A 16,315-nucleotide genomic window follows, 5' to 3' on the forward strand; every position below is an offset into this window, starting at 1 on the left:
GCGGAGCCTCCGTTCCCAGCGCCAGCGGACCCGCCCCCGGGCTCCTTGCTAACCCGTGGTCCCGCGGGCCCCAGGCTACGGCTGACACCCCTTATTTTAACGGCTGTTAGGATCTTTCCCTTCCAGCCACCTAGTTTTACAGAAGCTCGGAGAATCTAGTTTAGCCCAATGCATTCACCCGGCTTGCCAACTGGCCCGCGGTGTTATCCTTACTCGCTTCTGTCCCGCTTGAAAATGCAGTTGACATTTATGGAAGGAAGGCTTACGGCGTGGTAGAGAGTACAATCATTACGCGCTTCGGCGGCATTAACTCTTTTAATAACCTTCAAACTCCTGGAAATTGGTGCTTTTATTCTCTATGCCTTACCAGGAAGGAAACCGGCCAGGTATCAAACGTTACCACATATGCTGGCTCTTGGTTTTACTTTAATTTGTGGTATTCGTAGAAATCTCATTTGCCCCAAACAAGACTTTTTCGAATTATTCTAAGACAGGAGCCAAACTGTATTTCCCTATATCGGTCATCCTTTGCACCTTCAACAAAGTCTGAGATGATGAGCTCTACAATCTTAAGGCCAGAATCCTGTTACTTTACATTTCACCCTGGGGTATGTTCATCTCTGGATCGTAGAAGTTAAAAATAATATAATGCATGGTAAACATTTCAGAGTACCCAGGACTGAATAAGTCCACACAATTCTTAGACCTAACCAGTAACAAGCAATAGAGAAGACCTGGGCACTTTTGAAACTGACCAAAGACAGTATGAGAGCCAGATGTCAGGCAGGGAAGAGAGACCATCTTAAAAGATGATTTCCTCTGCCACAAAATCAAGAAATGCATCAAATATTGAAGGCAGGTTTTCAGTCTGAAGTGAAACCCGACAAAGAAGAAAAGGGCCCAAGCCTGGCGAGGTAATTTGTTTCTGTATTTCCAGCAGTCTAAAAAGGCTGAGGCAGGGAGAGTTCGGAGAGTTTCTGGCCAGCCTAGGCTTTACAGTGAGTTTCCAGAAAAAAGGGTCCAGGACTATGTAGCAAAATTCTTGTCCAAAAAGACATGGGGGTGGGGGGGAAGAAGGAAGAAAAAGTTATTTTAGCATGCATAGTGTCTGTTCAATACTGCAGGGAACAGTTTTAAAACATTCTGTTTTGAGAAAGGCAGGGTAAAAGAAAACCCCTTATTACAAATTCAAGATGCAAACAATCCCATCACTATTGCTTTATTTAAAGCACTGCCTTGTGTTTTATGTAATTGCAGAAATGTTTGTAAATACGTCCAGAATTCTCAAGTTCAAGCAGCCTCCTAGTAGACTGAAGGAAAAAAAAAAAAATTGAGCCTGCACAGGCAAAACTTCGGCTGTCTCCAGCCATTTACCATACCCATACCCACCCCCAATCCCAGGCACAAGCACACGTGCGGGGGCGCGCGTGTACACACACACACACACACACACACACACACACACACACACACACACACACACACACACGGCCTAGAGACCTAGAGAAGGGAACCCTCAATCACAGACTGTCATATAACTGGTAAGTGGTGAAGCCTGGATTTAAAAGTGAATCTGTGTTCTCAGATGCTTTTCGCCACGCTGCCAGCCAATTCTCAAGCTTGAAAGTGCATGGCAATCACCTGGAGGGCTTGTTAAACAAATTGCTGGGCCCCATCCCCAACCTTTCACTTACCCAGGGTAGTGCCTCTCAAGGTGTGTCCCTGGTCTGGCAGCTCAACATCACCTGGGAACTTATTAAAGATGCAAATTACCAGGCCCCGCCCACACCTTGTAAAGCTGTAACTCTAGGATTAGACGCAACAATCCTAGTTTAAAACTAGTTTAAAAAAGTCCCTCCTCCCCAACCAGGGCATCTGATAAAAGGTGGAGTTAAAGAACTACAGCATTCTAGTAGCCTATCTTTTGCATATTCTTTTCTTAGTTGTGGCAAATCTACAGCTTGGGATCCTTCTTGTTGCGGGGAGAGGAGTGTTAGTTTTGTAGTGTTGGGGATTCAAGTCTGTCTCTAAGCCCATTGGAAGCAAATGCCGCTGAGCTACACTCGTAGTCAGGAGAAAAAAAAAAAAAGAAAGAAAGAAAGGAAGAAAGAGAAGAGAAAACAAGGCTTCCCGTTAACTAAATGACATTTTAGAGCAGTCTTATTCATTCTTTTCTTTCCACATGAGATAAAAATGGGGAAAATGAGTTTTAATGGGAGACTTCTTTTCGATTTGTACTGACACCAAACCAGATGATTCTGAGGTGGGGGTGGGGTGAAACAAACCTTACTTGAGACCTGCTTGGTGGTGTCGGAGGCTTTACGTGCGTTTTTCTAAATTAATCTTCGATGTGCTGTGAGGTTTTATGGTCTCACTTTTACAAATGGGAATAGCTGAGACCGAGGTGAAGTAATTGACTTAAGGCCACATTCTTGTTCCGGGGTAGAAACGGGATTGCTCAAAGATCCCCCTAATTCCAAAGCTCTTGCGCTTTCCACTTTGTGGCTGGAGCCCGGAGAAGCAAATTCCAGCGGCTCCACCACCCAGCCACGCAGCATTGAGTAAGCGATTTAATCTCTATTTTCAATTTCTCCATCTATAAATAATGCTATCATAAATCTGCCCTTCCCACACTAGAATGTCAGAAGAAATGAGGGAATAAAAATGTTTTTAGCTCTTTGAAGAAAAACAGTAAAAAAAAAAAAAAAAGGCAAATTATAGTGTTGTGGATTTAGACACACATCGCTCACATTTGTGAGCTTGGGCTTTGGAGTTTTTGTGTTTCTTCCCTGATTCTTATAGAAAACCGCCCCACTCCCCTTCCCCCCCAAAAAAATGTTTTTAGGAGACATTTACCTGTGTCCCCTAAAGGATAGGAGCTGATGGAGGATCTCACGTGTTGCTGCTGCTGTTGTTGTTGCTGTTGTTGTTGTTGTTAACGACACGGCAGGATGAGGTAGTCCACATGTGTATTTGTTTAGCAAGTGGAGGTTCGAGGCCAGCCTAAACCATATACAGTAAGTCCCTGACTAAAAATTAAGGAGCTGGGGTATACCTCAATGACAGTAGCCTTAACATGCCCAACACCCTGGGTTTCATTCTCCTGCCACCCTGTCAAATCTGTAATCTAAATAACCCAAATTTCTTACAAGGTTCACAGGACCCCACTTCGGTACCAAGTGCTAGCCCACCGTCATCCTAAACACACATTTAAACCAACGCTTTTGTTTCCCCTTTCCATTCCAAGTACCTCTCCACCCTCCAGCCGCCACCCAACCCCCTCCTCCCCAAAGAAGACTTAAAATTCCAATTATTTTATTATGTAGAAGGATTTAGGTCTTAACCTTTATCTCAGGCCAGACTCCAGGCCATCCTTACTGACTTAATAGCCATGTTGCACAACCCCGGGGGGTACTGTTCACAAAGAACACAGCGAGAGTGTTGCTCAAGGGGGTGCCAGTCACACAGACCCCATGCCTCGTGCAACTCTGGGAGGCAAGGACCCAGTCTGGCCGAGCACCTCTTCCCAGATCCATTAAGGCAGTTTGTTAAACAAAAAAGCTGTGCACTTCAGTGTTCACCCTCCGCCAGGCCTGGAGATAATGCTGGTCTTTGTTTATGTTTCGTTTGTTTTAACGTGGGCCTGGTCTCTTACCACCCAGCTTACCTCTTGGGCTCCACACTCCCCTGTGACATTTTTCACTGCCTGCTCAGATATGGCCAAATCTCCCCAAACTTAAGAGCTTTTAGCTGTTTTACTGTTACTTTCAGACAGGATCTTCCTATGTAGTTCAGGCTAACTTCCAATTCTTTTTTTTTTTTTTTTTTTGCTTTACAGTAGTGTTTCAATTTATTTTTTTTCCTCCATCTTTATTAAATTAAATTGACTAATTCTTATTTACATTTCAATTGTTATTCCCTTTCTCGGTTTCCGAGTCAACATCTCCCTAACCCCTCCTCCTCCCCTTCTATATGGGTGTTACCCTCCCCACCCTCCCCCCATTACCGCCCTCCCCCCAAGAATCCTGTTTCCTGGGTGTCCAGCCTTGGCAGGACCAAGGGCTTCCCCTTCCACTGGTGCTCTTACTAGGTTATTCATTGCTACCTATGAGGTTGGAGCCCAGGGTCAGTCCATGTATAGTCCTTAGGTAGTGGCTTAGTCCCTGGAAGCTCTGGTTGCTTGGCATTGTTGTTCATATGGGGTCTCGAGCCCCTTCAAGCTCTTCCAGTTCTTTCTCTGATTCCTTCAACGGGGGTCCGTTCTCAGTTCCGTGGTTTGCCTATGTATTTGCTGTATTCTGGCTAACTTCTAATTCTTGATCCTCCTGCCTCCACCTCCCAAGGCTTGGGATTACAGATGAGTGTCATTACACCTATGTCACTAGAGGGTTTTTTTTGTTTTGTTTTGTTTTTGTTTTTGTTTTAGTCTAAAGATGGTCACACTTTGTTTATCTCAACTTTGATCCCTTCTTTGGCACAAATGCTTGAAATGCACGCACGTGCTTTGGATGCTAGCGCGGTGTGTTTTATTCTAGGTGGGTGCAGAAGGATTTGAAAACGGCTCTGGAATGTATGTGTCCCATAGTTTTGTACCAATAAATAAATATGTAAAAACGAAATAAGTTCAAAGTGTTTTTAAAAGGTTTTTTCCCCTTTTAATTTTTTTTTTTTAACGTGTGTATGAACGTTTTCCCTTTGCCCACAGAAGTCGGAAGAGGATGCTGGATCTTCTGAAACTGGTTGTAAGCCACCATGCGTGTACTGAGAATTGAACCCAGAGCCTCTTGTAAGATCATCCTTTGCTCCTAACCATTAACCCATTTCTCCACCCACAAGATTTATTTTATTTTTAATAACATGTGTAGGCATGTGTCTGTGTGTGACTATGTAGATTTGCGAGAGCCTCCCATGGAGTTCAGAGGCCTTAGATGCCTTGGGACTTAAGTTCCTTTTGATGGTGAACCACCCAATTATAGGGAACACTTAGGGTCCCTGGGACACTTGGTGGTCCCTGAGAAAGCAGCGCACATCCTCTTTGCTGTTACTGGTGGTCGTGGCAGTTTTTATCATTTGTGGGTCTGTTGTGGTTGTTGTTTTGTTCGGTTGGTTGTTTTTATGTGGCTGAGTGTTTTGCCTCCATGAATTTCTGTGCACCATATGCGCATTCACTGCGAAGGGCAGAAGAAGGCATCCAGCCCCCTGTAACGGAAGTTACAACAGTTGCGAGCTGCCACGTGAGTGCTGGGAACCAATCCCAGTCCTCCAAAAAAAGCAGCCAGTGCCTTTTAACCACTCTCCCATCTCTTGTTTTTGAGTCTCACTATGTCTCCGTAGCTGGCCTGGCTCGACTGTATCTGACTGTGTAGACAGGCTGGCCTCAAACTCAAAGAGACCTGCTGGTCTACGCCTCTCAGGCGCTGGTATTGAAGACATCTACCATGTTCAGCAAAGAACCATGCACGCTCTTAATTTCAGAGCCACCTCTCCAGCTTTATAAATTCAAAGCTTTAAAATTGAGGATGGGGGTGTAGCTCAATCTGAAGTGTGCTTGACTGCCATTTACAAGTTTCTGGGTTTGACTTCCAGGCGCACATTAAAGGTATAGTTGCTATTGTTGCTGTTTTAAAGCACAGAAGTGCTGGCGCATGTCTATAACCCCAGAATTTGGGAAGGAGAGGCAGGACAGGATGGCCAGGGGTTCAAGACCCTGTCTCAAAAAAATTTTTTTTCTTGCCAACTCTTGAAACAAGCTAGCCCAGGAAACATCTAGCACACATCTGGCACAAGGCGCCATTGTCTTTGGTTTAGATGCCTTCCTTATCGAGGTTAGTGAGTAAAGTGTTCACTGTAGACACTAAGTCTGGGGCCGACATGACAAAAAAGAATATAGTTATTTTGAAAGAATCAGGTATAGACTCTTGTCATAACCATTTGATAGTATTTTTCTTTCTTGGGTACCACCAACTCTTGAGATACCAAAAAGGCAAGTATAGATAACAAACTAGTCAATACCAATGGATTTTGTTTTGGTGTGTGTGTGTGTGTGTGTGTGTGTGTGTGTGTGTGTGTGTGAATGTGTGTGAGGGTGTGTGTGAGAGTGTATATGTGTGTGTGAGTGTGTGTGTGAATGTGTGTGAGTGTGTGTGTGAATGTGTGTGAGGGTGTTTGTGAGAGTGTATATGTGTGTGAGTGTGTGTGCGAGTGTGAATGTGTGTGAATGTGTGTGTGAATGTGTGTGTGAGTGTGTATGTGTGAGTGAGTGTGTGTATGTGAATGTGTGTGTGAATGTTTGTGAGTGTGAGTGTATATGTGTGTGAGTGTGTGTATGTGTGTGAGTGTGTGTGAGTGTGTATGTGTGAACATGTGTGAGTGTGTGTGCGTGTGTGCGTGTGTGTGTGTGTGTGTGTGTGTGTGTTTTAACAAAATATGTAACCCAGACTGGCCTTGAACTCACTATATAGCAAAAGATGATTTGAACCTGAGTTTATAAGATGCAGGAGCCAGACAGATGGCTTTATGCATTTTAGGCAAATCCTGGAACAACTGAGTTAACATCCCCAGATCCGTACCACCAATGACTTAAGGAGGTTGTAGATACTAGTTATCAATTGTATGGAAAGAGAAAAGACAATATCAGATACTCAGAAGCAACTCTGTAAGATTGAGATCTGACCATTCTGTCCCCTCTGTTCTGAGTGGAGAGCGGCCCCGTCGCTGGTTAAGGTAGATAGCAAGGAACAAAACCAGGATAAGAATACAGACAGTCTGTCTCCAGAGGCACAGTCTTAACCACTAAACTAAGATTTATTGAGTCTTCCCCATGTGACGCAGCCATGATTGCCTCCCACCCGAAAGACAGTCGGTTTATGGAAGATTGCACCTATATGCTCCAGGGCCACCGAGAGGGATCCGGAATAAACCCACAAGATGCCCCTCATTCTGTTACCCACAAGACACTGACGTGTTTGTCCTCTTCATTCCGAAGCATACAAATCGCCAGATACCTCAAATTTTCTGAAATTCTCATATAATGTTTGTGCGAAGTTTGTCTCTAATTGAAAGTTATCACGGAATCCTATGCCTATAATGAGAAAATCCGAGAGAATGGTTGCAAACCAATGCAACACAAGACTGCCACTGGAAAACCAGTATCTGTACTCAAATCATGCTGGGGTGGGGAAATGAGAGAGAAATTGAATATGTGTCACCTGGACACATATGTAGCAAAACCTCAAAAGTAACCTCAAAGGGGATGGGCATCAATTTTTAACATATTTTGCATTTTACTTTTAATTAAATATTAAGAAAACATATTAGAACTTGTAATGTTTTTCAAAAGGGTTAAATGAATTGACTGCCTAGATGATGAGTGTGAAGGAGGAAGAGTTACATTTCACCTTTACTGTTTTTTGTTTGTTTGTTTGTTTGTTTTGTTTTTTAAAATTGAAGGTTGGCCCAGGGCCAGGAAGATGGCTCAGCGGGAATAGGGTGCTTGCCCGATCACCAGAGTTTGATAACCAGAACCCACATGGTGTGAGGGCTGTCCTCTGATCCCAGCTTCCCCCCACCCACCACCCACATAAACACGTACATAAACTATATCTCTCACTTTATTTTTAAAATGGTTGTTCATCTCTCTCTGCCTCGGCTCCTCCTCCTGCAAAATACACAGGATAAATTCATCTTTATATCATAGAGATGTTTTGAGACATGGCTAATAAATGACTATAAAGCACATGTCTTTGAAGTATAAAGCCTTGCATAATTACTAAATACTATAATAATCATCCTCATAATAATAGTAATTTTCAACCAACACATCAACCAGCCCCAGATGCCTTTAGTCACCTCCCAATTAGACAAAAGTGTATATGCCAACTATGAAATAAAGTCAAAATCTTAAACCACAGACAAGTTCCATTCTCTCCCTCTTTCCTCTGCAGAGTCCAAAGTTACACTGCCAGAGAGGGATGGCTTAGCCCTGTGTGACCCTAGCTGTGTGACCAGTTTGTGCGAGGCAAACTTCTCCGGCCTGTTTCTTTTATTTTTAAATCACATTTATTTAGTTAGTTGTTGGAAGTAGGCATTTTGTGTCCCAGTGCACATGAGGAGACCAAAGAACAATTTGAGAAAGTTAGTGCCTCTTCCAGGCACCGTGTGGGGCCCAGGGATAGAACTTAGATCTGCAGTCTTCATGGGGCAGGAACCCTTACCACTGAGCCACCTCACCAGCCCATGGTCTGTTTCTTGGTTCTTTTTTTTTTTTTTTTTTTCCAGAGCTGGGGACCGAACCCAGGGCCTTGTGCTTCCTAGGCAAGCGCTCTACCACTGAGCTAAATCCCCAACCCCTCCATGGTCTGTTTCTTTAACTGTGAAAGGACAACTGAAAATGCCTAACTTGTGTTTCTGCCACAGTTTGACAAAGTAACACTAATAGAGGAGTGCTGGAAGAGCCCAGTGAATGTCAGCTGTGACAGTGACTGGACACAGTGTATGGAAAAACAACTAACAAAGGATGGTAAGCTATACCAAGAGAAAGTAAGGTCAACACATGCAACTTGAAAAATAGTTTCTGCTCTCCTTCTAGACCACCACGCCAGCCAGCATTTACCTAATACAAGCACTGCGGTGTGAAATTTAGATAGCACAGGAAACCGTGAACCATTTAGTTTTCTGTTTGATGGCTGCTTGTGGAATAAATGACTTTGTTTTCATTGTGTGGGATGGGTGTGCGGGTGAAATGTGAAAGTACCCCTTTACCATTGGTGATCCCAGTTCCCTAGCTCCTTCCTCTCCATAGACACGACGAGGGCAAATGACCTGTTGTACTGTCCTCGGAGCCCTTGGAAGATCACTTACACTCCTACAAACAAAACCCAATATGCAGGCAACGAGTGTGATTACAACATATATGCACGCTTAAGGCCCTAGAAGAACAGGACCCTCAAAAAAATTTTTAAGAATTTAGCATTTTTATGGGTGAGATGCTCAGTGGATAAAGGCACTTGTAGTAACAAGTTACCAGCCTGACAACCTGAACTCGATCCCAAGGATGCCATGGGAGATAGAGAGAACTAGTTCCCACAAGTTGTCCTCAGACTCCACCCACACAAATAAATAAGTAAACATAAAGTTTAAAAGAATCTAGTATTTCCACAAATACATAAAAGTGAAAACCAGAGTTCATTTGGACTTCCTTGTACTTAATTTTAGTAAAACTTTAATACTAAAAGAATATATTTTCAATTACTTTGAGACAGGGTTTCTTTCCATAGCTCTGGCTCCCACCTGTAACTCACTACATAGACAAGGCTAGCCTCCAATTCACAGGAATAGCCTGCCTCTGCCTCCCATGCTGGGATTAAAGGGATATGCTACCACGCCTGGCAAAACAAAATGAAATTATTTAATGGATGCCATAAACTCTTTAGAGATTAGGATCATTCTTCAGATCTTAGTGCCAGCTTGCTCTGAGGGCTGGAGATAGAACACTTGCCTAGCATATGCGAGTCCCAAGTTTAATCTACAGTACTTAAAAAACACACACACGGCAAGTCACAAATACTTGCTTTGTGAGTGGAACATACACAATCATATTTATAACTATAAATATAATTGTTTACACATGCTTATCTTCTGATAAATATTTTTGCTTTGTTTTGGGAGTTAGTGTCTTGTTTTATAGCCCAACCTGACATCAAACTCTTGATCCTCCTGCCTCAACTTCCTGCATGCTGGGATTACAAGCATATACCTCCAAACCTGGCATGTATATAAGATAATATGTACTGTAATATTACATATAATGTAATAATATATACCATATATTATATGTGTTATTTTATATAATATATAATAATATAAACTATGATTTTCACTTTTATATATTTGTAAAAATACTATTATTTATTAATTTGTATGGGTGGGAGTCAGGACAACTTGTGGTCCTAGGGATCAAAATATTATAATATATTATAGATTATATATGTTATACATATATAACACATAACATATAACATATAATATGACATACGATATGATATATGATATGTGATGTATGGTATGTGATATGTGATATATGATATATGGTATATGATGATATATTATGATATATGATATATGTATATGGTATAGGGTATAATCATATATAACTATATAGTATAATAAAATATATAATATATATGTATTTATTATATATTATATTTATATGTTATATATTATATATAACAAATATATAATATACCACTATGTTTATTTATATATTTATATTATATATAATATCTGTGTATATAAATATATGTATATTATATAATGTATTTATATTATGTATAATATATAAATATATTTAAATACATGTATACACTGTCAGTCTTGAAGCATTAAGTTAGTAGTTATGTCAGGGGTGTAACTCAGTGGTAGAGTGCCTACCTGCTGTATCCAGAGCCCTAGGTTTGATGCCCAGCACACACATACACACACACACACACACACACACACACACACACACACACAGAGTCAACCCTAGTTTACTGCGCTCTAGAACACTGCACTTCCATATCCATTAGTGTGTGAGTGACTGTAAGCACTGTGATCTATGTCAGGAACTTGCACCCTCTTTGCCTCACTAAAACTATGCCTCCTTAAGACTCCTGATGGAATAATTCGCATTTCAAATACTTCCTTTCTTGGTAAAGCGAAAGTCATTTTCCATCATATTTCCAAGGCAGTGTAATAGAATTCTCTTGTAATTTCCACAGAGTGTATGAGGCTGAGGAATCCAGCAGACCAGGAGCTTTCTAAATGGTGACTGTGGAGAGATGCCAAGGATGTAGAGTAATGTCAAGTGCAGAATTCTCAAGTTGCTCTAAAGCAGCAGAAACTCACATTCGAACTCCCCTTCACCAAGGCAGAGCGTCTCGCTGACAAAGATAGAGCACATGTGGGGATGACATTGGGGCACAGAGACTAGAGTGTTTCAGGAGACAGCAGGAGAATGTTCCCTGAAGAAAAAGCCGACCTTTGGAGAAAAAAGAAAGGAAACTTAAGTAATCAGTCCTAGCTACACGTATTTAAAATGTTTCTCTTCTAGTAAATTAACAGCTGAACTTCCCTTTCTCCTACAGCAAGTTCAATGCACTTAAAACTACATACACAGGTATGTAGAAACCCCAGGTTATTTCTAGTTTTTAAAATGTTTATTTGCAATATCCCCAGATCTAAACCACTGCAAAAGTTTATTGCACGATTATGGTGAACAAGGCACGGGACGTTACAGAGAACACCAAGAACTCCGAGTCCCAGGAGAGAAGAAAAATGCCAGCCGGGGAGATGAGTTGTGGGCGCATAGAAAAAGAGCCTTAAGGCTGCATCTTGTGACAGTGCAGAGCAGGGAGCAGAGTCGTTAACTTGGAGAGACTGCTTCCATCAGTCTCAGATGGGACTTTTAAAGGATTTGTGAAGTATAGAAAACATGGGGACATCAAAGAATCCCAGCATTTTTTTTTTTTAAAGTATGGCTATAGGAAAGCTCAAAGCTCATCTAGAAAACCCCCTGCCCCAGGCTTCCAAGACCTGGGATTATGGGGACAATTCACCACGCGGGGCTTCAACAGGGCTGTTACTTCAAAGAGTGGTGCAAGTCCTTATGGACCACAAGGAAAGATCTTCCAAGGCGCTTTTTCTCCTACTTCCCCTCAATCTCTTAAGACTGATGTACCCAGAACTCGATCCTTTCTCTTCTCGTTCATCTTCACTTCCTCCATTGCTGATATCATCCAGCTTCAAAGACATAAATGCCTTCTATACTGTAAATGCTCGGACAGATTTGCTAAAAAAAAAAAAAAAAAAAAAAAAAACGAACAAAGAAGCATTTAAAATGTTAAGCTGAAAATGTCTCCTCTACTCCAATGGTATCCAAGAGGAGAAACTACTGCCCCAGGGCTGGTGTCACACCCTGAAGACAGGCTTGCAAGTGAAGGCTCTTAAAGTTTAGTAGGTGCTACAGCCTGAGGTAAAAACCCGGGGACAGAGCGGAATGGTGTGGTGGGAACAAGGAAGCAGGCGCCATTATAAAATGAGGGTGTGGGGGATCCCTGGTCAATCTCTTTTACCTCTCATTCATCCCAATGTTTATAGGATTAAGAACCTACCGTCGTCATTTGATTTAGGTTTCAAATGAACGGCCCACAGACACTGGGATAGATGACGGAGGGCTCTACAGATTGAGGTTGGGAGCAACTGTACGCAACTCCGTGTTTCCAACACGTTCGTTTCTGTGACACACTCTGCTTTTCACGAAGCACCCCCTTCCTAAGTAAAATTCGCAAAGAATTCTCTCTCCATATTAGAAAGACCAGGGCTACTTTTATATGATTGCAGTTCGACCTCCATTCTGCGTGAACGTAAACACATAAAATATTTATACATCCCTTCAATCTATAGAGAAATCACTTTGGGGACTGGAAAACAGACTCTTTACAGATGGGGAGGATATGAGGGAAATGCCCTCAGTGTGCTGGCTCGCAACGGCAATGTCTACCCAGGACTGTGCCTCCTGTCAGAACGGGATGCTCTGCTGAATGAGCCCTTGTGTGTCCAGATTCAAAACGGTCTTGTTTGCTCCGGTCGAACAAAGCTCTCACAGACAGTGGGATCTGCAAGGGCAACCACCAAGTGTATTAAGCCAATGTTCCCTCTGCCACACTGCGGATAGTTTATCGTAATGGCAGTTCACACCTTCATGTATAGAGAGGCTGGTGTGCGAGTCTCCGGGCCGTCCTGCACAGAGCCCCACTGACTTCAAAGGAAATGACGTAGAACAGAACCCCCCAGGTATAAGGAGACGCCAGAGCGCTCCTCAGAAACTGGACCATTCTCTCTGTTTACTCTCATTCTCTCTGCAGAAATGGCTAAATTTATATACCAAATATCCAAAAGGCAGCTTTTCATTTCAACGACTTGTGAGTTGTCAGGTATATGAATATTTATTGGGAAACTGGAAACTGAACTGGTCTTTTTTTTTTTTTTTTTTTTTTTTTTAATGAAAGCGGGAAAGGGGGTTGTAGTATAAAGTAACTCATCCTAAGGGGCTGGGGACTTAGCTCAGTGGTAGAGCGCTTACCTAGGAAGCGCAAGGCCCTGGGTTCGGTCCCCAGCTCCGGAAAAAAAAAAAAAAAAAAAAAGAACCAAAAAAAAAAAGTAACTCATCCTAATCCCACAGTTTTCTTGCTCTATAAGCCCCCCAAGAGGCAGAAGTGATTTGAGGCAAGCTTAGTGGTTCTGTTGTATTGAAAGCCGCCTGGATGCAAACTCTAAGGAAAGAGAAAGCGAAGTAAAGAGAGAAGGAAGAATCGGGAAAAAAAAAAAAAAAGAGAGAAACAGAAAATATGAGCGTATATTAAATCTCTAGATAGGGAGTCCTTTCTAAGCTAAAAACCAAGGAGAAATCACTCAAGATTCATTGACCTAGCTACCAAAAATGTAACATTTCTATGTGTGCAAAATCAAAATAAGACAGAGTCAAATGGGAAATAAAAAGCTGTGGCAGTTTTGGAAGGCATGAGAATAATATTTCTAATGCATTAGGGAATCCTGCGCATTGGCTAAGGACAAAGTCAAATAAGTTCCAGACGGATGGAGTTAAAGTAAAACTTTAAAAAACTCTTTAACAAAAATAAGGTACAAGTAATATCAAGCTCATGGACACAGAAGGGAGCTTTAAGCCTAAAATCTATAAAAAACTGTAAAGAAACATATCAATATATTTAAGCATATAAAATTTAATTTCAAAAATTAAAAAAACAAAAACCCTACTAGAGCCTTACATACAGCCCAGTCCTAAGACATGTACTTAGGGTTTTAAGTTCTGGGTTTGGCTCTGTTATATCATGAAAGGGAAAAAAATGATGAAAAACACTTTAAGTTAACTTAGAAAAATTTGCAACAAGCAATTCCTCTAAATTGATGAAAAACTCAATAAAACTGATCTTTAATAAAATATATATGTATATATATATGTATATACATAGTCTTTTTTAAAATTTCATGTGTGTAGGTGTTTAGTCTGCATGTATGTCTGCAGACCATGTTCCTGCCTTATGCCCACACGGGTCAGAAGAAAGCATCAGATCCCCTGGAACTGGAGTTACAAAGGAACTACCATATGGGGTTTAGGAATTGAACCCTGGTCATCTTAGAGAGCAGAAAATGTCCCTAGCTGCTGAGATATATTTCCAGCTTGTTTGTGTGTGTGTGTGTGTGTGTGTGTGTGTGTGTGTGTGTGTGTGTGTTAGTTTATAGCACTGAAGCCATTCGTTTATAATCTTAGCACTCAGGAGGCAGAGGTCAGAGGATTGCAAGTCGAAGGTCAGTTTAAACTAAACGGTGAGAACCTATGTAGGAAAGAAAAAGATAAAAGGAAAAATTGAAAGAACAAGAGTTTCCATAGGAGAAACAAAGATTTCAAACGAATTACAAAGATATAGACTTCAGGGGCTGGTTAACAAAGGTTTGAAAATGTTCAGTTACTCATAACCAACAAAATTAATGGGGTACTCTTTTTTTTTTAAACTTCATATTAGTTATAGCAAAGATGAAGTCTGTGTGCTGTAGTCCTCTCCAGTACAAGTAAGTTGAAAATGTTATGAAAAGTAACTTCAAAATATCAACAAAACAAAGAGCCGGGGAGATGGCCTGAAGGAGAGTGCTAGCCATGAATGCGTGAAGATGTGAACGCGGATCACCAGGACCTGCGCTCAAACAAACAAAAAAGTGTGTTGATATAGACCTGAATTCCCAGGGCTGGAGAGGTGAAGACAGGAGGATGCCCAGTGATCATGGCCACTCTGTCTAGCCAATCGATATGCTCCAGGTTCAGGGAGAAACCCTGTCTGAGGATGTGGCTTAGTTGACAATGCTTGCAGAGCATGCGCAAAGCCCAGGTCTCGCCGCCAGGACACACAAATTGATGGCGCCCACCTGTAGTATCAGTGGGCAGGAAGTGGCAACAGAACTGGTTATCCTTAGCGAGGATCGCCTGGGTTAAGTAAGACTCTGTCTTAAAAAATAAAATATGGTGGAGAAAAGATTGAGGAAGGTTCCCAAGCTGCCCGCAAGATCTGTGCCTGCCTAAATGGCTTCAGTGCTATAAACAAACACAAATACAGGAGCAAGCTGGAAATGTGTCTCAGCAGCTAGGGGCATCTTCCCTGCCCACACCATCCCCGACTCCATGTACAGAACAGAAAAGACAGGATCACGGGACCACGGGCATGCACAGACTTGGCTGATCTGGGACGCAGGGACTTAAAGCAAACTGCTAGAATATTGAGGATACGAGGGGTGTCAGTGAAGGAACAAAACTGGCTGGGAACGTGGAGTTGTAGTAACGGATTAACATTGATGTGATCAGCATGAATGTAAGATTTGCTTTATCTCACCCGACATGGTGGCCCACACCTTCCATTCCAGCACTTGGGAGGCAGAGGCAGGAAGATTTCTGTGAGGTTGAGGTCACCCTGGTCTGCAGAACCAGTTCTAGAAGACCCAGGGCTATACCGAGAAACCCTGTCTTGAAAAACCCAAACAAACAAAAAAATTTTTTTCTTTATCTTTAAATCTTCACTTATATATATTTTATTGTATGTGTGGCAAGAATCTGTGAGGTCACCGCAGCGTATATGTAGGGTCAAGAGACAACTTTTGGTATGAGACTGCAGAGCAAACTCTGGTCATCACGACCAGTAGGATTCTCCCTAACACAAACGACACAGTGTCTGCCATGTATTCCTTGTAGTTGATGTTTTTGATGAATTAAAAAAAATCCACAGAATATATATGACTATATGCCAATGAAAAACATTTTAAAATATATATGAAAGTATTTACATAATTTTACTATGTGTGGGAGGGGAAGGAACATTTGCCTAGCACTTGGGAGACCAACCCTGGTCAAGCTCCAACCCCAGGGAATAAACAAACTAACAGACTGACTGCATTCTCAGTACTCGGGATTAAAGAGTAGAACATAAGATTCTATTTTACAGGGTTTTCATTGTCGTTGTTTTAATAACATTTCTATTTTGTGGTGAGAGGTGGTGGCGAGGTACAGGGCGGTTATGTGGGTGTCAGGATGTGCAATTTGCCAAAGTCTTTTCTTTCCTTCCACAAGTAGGTCCTAGGGACCAAACTCAGGTTACCAGGCTTGGGCCATCTTTCCTGACTTAAGAAACAAACAAACACACAAAAATCCCTACTTTTACTTTTAAAACAGTGTCTCTTAGAGCCCAGAGTAGGCTCAAACTCTCTATGGGAAGGG

At 41.9% G+C, this 16,315-nt stretch overlaps 1 long non-coding RNA gene across 2 annotated transcripts; it reads left to right on the plus strand.

The window, feature by feature from the left end:
• The first annotated feature begins 23 nt into the window (after positions 1-23).
• Positions 24-11,882, plus strand: LOC120093600 (uncharacterized). 2 transcript variants are annotated; one of them, XR_015625334.1, is made up of 4 exons: positions 24-608; positions 4,706-4,786; positions 8,416-8,518; positions 11,215-11,882. It is a non-coding gene; the product is annotated as an uncharacterized LOC120093600 (long non-coding RNA). The 2 variants fall into 2 exon arrangements; XR_015625333.1 differs by lacking the exon at positions 24-608 and adding an exon at positions 2,515-2,561.
• Positions 11,883-16,315: the final 4,433 nt, after the last annotated feature.

The sequence above is a fragment of the Rattus norvegicus genome, chromosome 7 (assembly GCF_021556685.1).
Source record: "Rattus norvegicus strain SHRSP/BbbUtx chromosome 7, alternate assembly SHRSP_T2T, whole genome shotgun sequence".
Taxonomy (NCBI): Eukaryota; Metazoa; Chordata; class Mammalia; order Rodentia; family Muridae; genus Rattus; species Rattus norvegicus.